The sequence below is a fragment of the Arvicola amphibius genome, chromosome 3 (assembly GCF_903992535.2).
Source record: "Arvicola amphibius chromosome 3, mArvAmp1.2, whole genome shotgun sequence".
NCBI classification, from domain to species: Eukaryota; Metazoa; Chordata; class Mammalia; order Rodentia; family Cricetidae; genus Arvicola; species Arvicola amphibius.
Genome location: NC_052049.1, coordinates 109,639,827 through 109,646,862, shown reverse-complemented (window position 1 = coordinate 109,646,862; position 7,036 = coordinate 109,639,827). Strand labels below are relative to the sequence as shown.

Here is a 7,036-nt window from a genome sequence, read left to right as displayed (position 1 = left end):
TGTAAAACTCTGTTATACAGACCTTCTGTCTTTCCCCTTTATCTGCCTTCGGTTATAGGAGAGCCAGCCTTGGCCTTCACAAAAGGGCAGGAGAAGCGCTAAGCTCTCTTCTCTTCCTTTGGTGCCCAGGGTGAGAGCAGGCTGGCTCTAGTCAGGACACCACAAGCTGTGCTCCGAGATCTTCCGCCCCACACACTGCACTGCCTCACTGCCTCCTGTGAGGGAGGAAGAGCTTCCTCCATCTTCAGTGAGTCTGTCAATCGTACCTTCACTGACAAAAATCCTGCCTGGTTTTCCTCTCCTTTCCGTGCAGGCTTTTTCTTCCTGCTCTTATCTCTAAAATGGTGGCATTTTCCATGGTGAAGATCAAAGACATCTATTTTTTTTGTCTCCCTTATTCCTCTGCTTTCTCAATTACAGCTATAGCTCTGATTGCGAGCAATCACCTCACATAGTGAAGTCCCTCAGCTGTTTCTCTGACCCTTGTAACTTACCCACAAGACAGGATGGAGAATTAAGCAGGGAAGCATAGGAAGACAAAGGAATCCCTCACCCTGGAGCCTGGTTGAAATCTCATCCGAAAGTTGAGAATTTAGACAGAGTGAACACTATCCACTGGGAAGATACCTTATATTGAAAAAAGAAAAGTAATTGTTACGGAGCTATTCGAATAAGAAAATTAAAGATAGCAGTCACTCTTATGACTTGTGAGTATCCTTATCCCTCTCCCAGCTGTAAGCCTGTGATTTTTCTGAGACTCTCACAAACAAATTTCAAACCTCGTTTACCGTCAAAGCTCACCTTCATTTCATTGCAGCTTACACACTGCGAGGATTCCTCTGCCCCTTTGAACCTTTGTGTTTCCGTCTTATCCGCCTGTTGTCTGGTCTAAGGCTCTGTAGAACCCACGCTATGATCTCACTCACTAAAGAACAAGATGATCCTGAGAACCCCTTTGAACAATGGAAACTGCAGAAGCCACCGAAACTATCCATACAGTTACGTTAAGTCATTCAAAGGTGACTCGCTTCTGTGCTGAATGCTGCCTTTGACTTAATGCCTGTGCTTAGATTTGTTAAAACCTTCTCTTGGGGCTGGCCACATAGTGTAGGAGTTTGCTCAGTCAGTAATGTGATTTCCACTGATTAAAAATACGAAATATTAGTCTTTTCTCTCAAACACTAAAACTTATATTTTTCTTTGTGGGTGCAGTGAACTTTATTGATGGTATTCAAGAGAGTAGCGCTCCTTCATTCCCTCCGCTTCTTCTGGAGGTCTGGGTTGGAAACTGTGAGGAGGGATATTCAGTGTTGGAGTCTGAGTTGAGACTCCAGCTCCCCAGGGACTCCTTGGCAGCCAAGGGCCTCTCATTGATCTCCTGTTCCTGTTGGGGTGCGTAGTTCAGGGCCTCTTGCTCTTTGGAGGCCATGTAGGCCTTGAGCTCCACCACCCTGTTGCTGCAGCCGAATTCATTGTCATGCCGGGAAATGATCTTTACAGAGTTGTCATTGAGAGCAATGCCAGCCCCAGCATTGAAGGCGGAAGAGTGGGCGTCACTATAATAGGTGCAGGAGGAATCCTGGTCCCCAGTGTAAACCAGAATTGTCCTTCAGTGGGCCTGCAATACCTGCTTCACCACCCTCATCATACTTGGTAGGTAGCTTTCTCCAGGTAGCATGTCAGATCCATGGTAGACAGATTGGGGATAGGAACACAGAAGGCCACGTCAGTGAGCTTCCAGTTCAGCTCTGGGGTGACCTCATCCACAGCCTTGGAAGCACCAGTGGATGCAGGGATGATGCTCTAGGCAATCCCACAGCCATCGTGCCACATCTTCTCAGAGGGACCATCCACACTCTTCTGGGTGGCAGTGAAGGCATGGATTGTGGTCATGAGTTCTTCCACAATGCCAAAGTTGTCATGGATGACCTTGGCCGGGGGGGGGGGGGGGGCTAAGCAGTTTATGGTGCAGGAAGCATTGCTCACAATCTTGAATGAGTTGTCATACTTCTCATGGTCCACACCCATCACAAACATGGGAGCATCAGCAGAAGGGGCAGAGAAGATGACGCTTTCGACCCCATCCTTGAAGTGAGTCCCAGCCTTCTTCAGGGTGGTGAAGACAGGTAGACTCCACCACACACTCAGCAGCAGCATCACCACATTTGATGTTTGCGGGATCTTGCTCCTGGAAGATGATGATGGCCTTCCCGTTGATAACACGCTCCCTGTTCTCAGTCTTGACTGTGCTGTTGAACTTGCCATGGGTGGAGTCACACTGAAACATGCAGACCATGTAGTTATGTTGCTGTCAACAATACCCACTTTGCCAGATATGAAAAAAATCCTGGTAACCAGGTGCCTACTATGCCCAAATCTGTTCACTCCAACCTTCTCCATTGTGTCTTAGGGATGAGCCTGGCACTGGCTGAGAAGATGCCACTCTCTCCATCTTCACTTGAGGAAGAAATCTCATGTGAATGTCCTGAAAATGGGCTTGTGGTCACTGGAATCCTTCATTTGTTACACTTCTCAGCGTGCCCACATCGACTAAGTCTCTTTCCTTTATTTTATGCCATGGCTCCTCCTCTATCATTGATATAGTAGGGACAAAGGACCTAACCTGTTGCAGCTGCTGAGGTCCAGGACCCAGGAGTTAGCGTATAAACATGAGATGATAAGTGTAACGGAAATAAAGGGCTTGCTCATTCATTTGTTCACTCATGTGTCCAACAGATACCCATTGGGAACGTCCCTGTTCTATGAAGTGCATGCGGAGCGGTATGTCTATTGAGAAAGCCTTACATGTCTCCCAACCCCGACAACATCCTGTTCTGCCCACCTGCCCTTCCTCCACATTTGCTTTTCACCGTCCTCCCAGTCTTCCAGGCCCAGTTCACAGTTCTCAGGAACACCAACTTCTCTACTCCCCATACATTCCAAACACTCAGTCTCCCTTGGACTTAAATTTTCCCATCCTGGGATGGCGCCCACATCATCTTCCTCTTCATTACATTTTTGTTGCTGTGATAAAATAATCTTACAAACGCAACTCAATGAGTGAAAGAACTGGTCCAATGGCGCAGTCCACCCGGCGGGGAAGTCAAAGTAGCAGGAGCTTGAAATAGCTGATGATATTGTATCTGAGGTCAAGAAGCAGTAGGCCGGGATGCGAGCACTCAGCTGCTTTCTTCTTCTTTTATGGATTCCAATACCTGAGCCCAAGGGAAGGTATCACATCCTAAAGAGTGAGTCATTCCACTTCAATTAACCAGGTCAAGATAAGCCCTCACAAGTGTACCTACAGGCGGAGCAAATCTAAATAACCCCTCATGGATATACCTAGGCGATCCCAGATTCTGTTGAGACTACAGTCATCAGTAATCACAGCAACCTCAAACTGTATTCTACTTTCAAGTCACTGATCAGGTTTCCATTAATCAGAAGTAAGCATCCTGGAAGGTTTGGGCACCGAGAGAGAAGAGATCAAAGCAGTGCTTCCAGAGTTTCAATACGTGCTCTCGGGAGTCCAGTCACAGTAGGAAGTGGCCTCAGGCAAGGGACAAGTGAAGAGTTTTTAAAATTCAAATACAGATGGATAAAGACTTAAAATAAGGTTACGGCATTAGTCATGAGAAGAGGAAAAAGAACTGTGAGAAGCATTCTGAAGGAGGCTGTGCGGGAATGAAGTAGCCGTGGGACTTGAGGATAGTGCCATACGTCTTCGTCTCCATAACTAGGGGACCCAGGCTACCATTTTATGGTTGTGCTGCTTAAATGTATCTTGTAAAATGTATTATTATTGTTACATATACATATCTGCAACCAGCTGTCCAGTTGCTTATATGCATACGGTTTTAGAACTAACTACATGATATGGGATAGCCATATAGGGAGCATATCCCTGGAGAAGACTGAGTCCTCCCCTCTTGGGACACTCATTAATTGCCCATAGCTCTTCGTCTAGGTGTGAACGCCCATAAAACTTCCCCCATCTATGCTGACATGTCACTTGGTGTTGTCATTATTAGGTCTTCTTTAGACCATCGTCCTTTTGGGAGTTCATGGGTGAAACTTCCCTGACCATTACGGAAAACTACATTGGTAAAACACATGGAACCGATGACTGTGGGATGCCCAGCCCCAGCCAATATGTCTGTAGCCTATCCCCTACATCTAAGGTTGGGAGAACATCTCAGAAGAGAGGATGATGTGATACTTGTAAGAGCCAGAGAATGGCATCTGCTGCCAGGTCATATATGTGTCAGACACATCTGTTAGCTACTCTTGTGATGTGTGATTTCATCTTCATTGGTTACTGTTTCTTTCTCCAATTTGGCTATGAACTCCAACAAGCATGGCCTGCATTCCATCATTCTTTGTATTTCAAAATTTGCTTCTATAGAAAATGGCATTAGTCTGTGCCAGCTGTTCGTAATGGGTCCATTCATACTGTGAGTATACAGATGTTGCTTCAGAAATCGAAGGTGGAAAGCTCCTTATCTTGATGGAATGGGCTCCTCTTTGTGGTCTTTCCCATACTCATGCCTGTTTATACAGATGGAACCTAATGGGAAGACAATTAGAAGGCTAGAGATGACGTGTCGTTACATTGAGTTCTAATTGCTCAGAGCTAGATGGAATGGCATAGCTATAGAGGGAATAGTTATAGGGCTAGCATCTTTAGATGTTTTAAAACCCAGTGAAAATTCTACCAATGGTTAGATGCTTAATTGAATTAATTAGGAGGGCAGCATTTTGTTGATATAAATTGAAGTTGAAAAGCAAGGTTGTTCCAGGAGTGCAAAGGAAATAATTGGAGTACTACAGACCCCCTTAATTAGAAAGCAAACAGGTACTACACGGAAAAGAGGTTATTCCTTGCTCATTTCCCACAAGGCAATGTCAGCTTTATACTGCATTTAGGTTGAGTAGTTGGACTAGGGAAATGCATCTCTATAATTTCTTGAAGCACATTTTATACAATGTAGCAGAGGTATTAAGTCCCTAGGGATAGTAGCAGCAGGTAGAGCAAGCAGGAGGATTCAGGGGAGGAAAATTCCTGGGCAGCAGATGGTGAGTCTAAGCTAATCACTCTAGTCATTTCTGAACACTGAACATAATTCTTAACAACTCTAAAATCTCTTCCTTCTGGGGAAGCATCTCAGAATGCATTCTATCTTCTCTCTTTCATATAGGAAACAAACAACAAACAAAAACAACTCTGGGTGGTAGACAAGACCAAGAAGGCCAAAGCTAAGCAATTGGAATGACACTCGAGGTTAAGAAGATGGAAAGGGGAAGGCAGAAAGAGTAGACAGGATTTTATGAAAACAGAAACTTTCTATTGAGCTGGGAACCAGAATATATCCAAGAAGAGAGCCGTAAAGACTCATGAAACAGATAATCAAGCCATAGGAAAATTTATTTCAAGCTTGGTAGCTTATCAAGACATCAGTCTTAGATAGTTCACCTTCTCAGTACATGGAAAGGGTTGAGTTTCCGGGAAAACCCTCAACACATGGGCTTTCATTAAATTTTGAACCCTGTGTGTGACCTCAGAATGTCACTTCACCTATAGGTACTAGGACTCCTATTTTTTGAAAAAAATAGAGTAATGTATTCTCCTAGGGCTGTCGTGAGAACTAAAGAGACAGTGTATGTCCAGCACATCTCTGCAGACAAAGCACACTCAATAAAAATGTGCTGTTTCTCCCTCTTCTTTTTTTTTTTTATCTTTCCTCATAGGTAGGGCTCACCCAGTCCCAGAAAGGCTGAATTGTTTCGCAAGATGCATTTAGTCTAGGAGGACAGAGCTTTGTGAAGAACTGTTAGAAACTCGAAGCTAGTAATATAACCTCATGGTTTCACAGATGCTGACAGACCCAAAAAGTCTGGGTTCTGAGACAATGCTGAATTACGCAGCACAGCAAGCAAGATGAACATCAATTCTTTTACTGCTTCCTTGGACCCTGTTTCTGCAGCATAATGAGGAGAGAATCAGTGATGTTTATATCTCCTGTAAGGTGTATGACTAGAGATGGACCCTGGATTTAGGGAATACAAGGTTTGTATGAGAAACAGAAAGTATACCTGGCCCAAACTTCATTCTAACCTTTTCTCCCAAGACTATTCGCTATGGAACATCCTTGAAATGGAAGCCCAGAACAAAGGCATCCACTGCCTCTGCTTGCCAGACATACAAATGTGAGCCACATGGAAAGTTGGCCTCAAAAAGGCAGAGCAGAAACATGCCATTTCTTTCCTATTCTCTTCCCAAGCTGATCCCTAGAAAGAATTTTCTTCAAGTGCCTCTAACCCGTAAGGAGGGCACTGCACACATCCCACATTCCCCGAATCTTCCTCCTTATCATCTTTTCCCATTGTGTTGGTGCTCTAGCCTCTGGTCAGGAATGTGATATCCTTGTTTTTATCTGTTTAGAGAGGTATCACAGCCCAAAGTTGTGGAGGCTGCTGGCCTGACCATGGAATAGGGTTTGTCTCTTGGGAATCTTGTGTAAGCTAAGCTTCCATGAAAACTATTAGACAGGATGATGCAAAGAGGAGGATGCAGCATCTTTATTGTTCCCTCCTCAGTTGGAAAAAATTTGGTTCCAGCTTGGAAACTTGAGCCAAACTGGTGTCACTAAGATGAATTGGGAAATACAGTGCTTTGGGTGTGAAACTTCAGGTGTGTGGGCCCAGGACCAGCTGGATGTCTGGAGAGAACAATAGGTCACCTATATAGAGCTATTTGATGGATGCCAGAATGTCTTCCTACTCCTAACATTTCCATTATCATCTTTCTTTCTAGTAAAGACATGGTCTAAAAGGGATGCTTTTCCAATGTATGTATGCCGCATTGGAAAAAGTACCACCACCATTTACAAATGCTTCCAGAGATGGTCCATTCATTCAGTAACAATCAGTTCTAGACCCTGCAATCAACCCTGGACTTCAAGGGTGATTAGCTATAGTCTTTGGCCATAGTCATTCGGGACATTTTAGTGGAACTCAGAAAGTATATAAGAAATTA

General features: G+C 44.5%; 1 pseudogene; it reads right to left on the bottom strand.

Annotated features, from left to right (window-relative positions):
• Window positions 1–1,231: 1,231 nt before the first annotated feature.
• The window catches only part of LOC121677131, a 28,912-nt pseudogene continuing 23,107 nt past the window's right edge, over window positions 1,232–7,036 (bottom strand).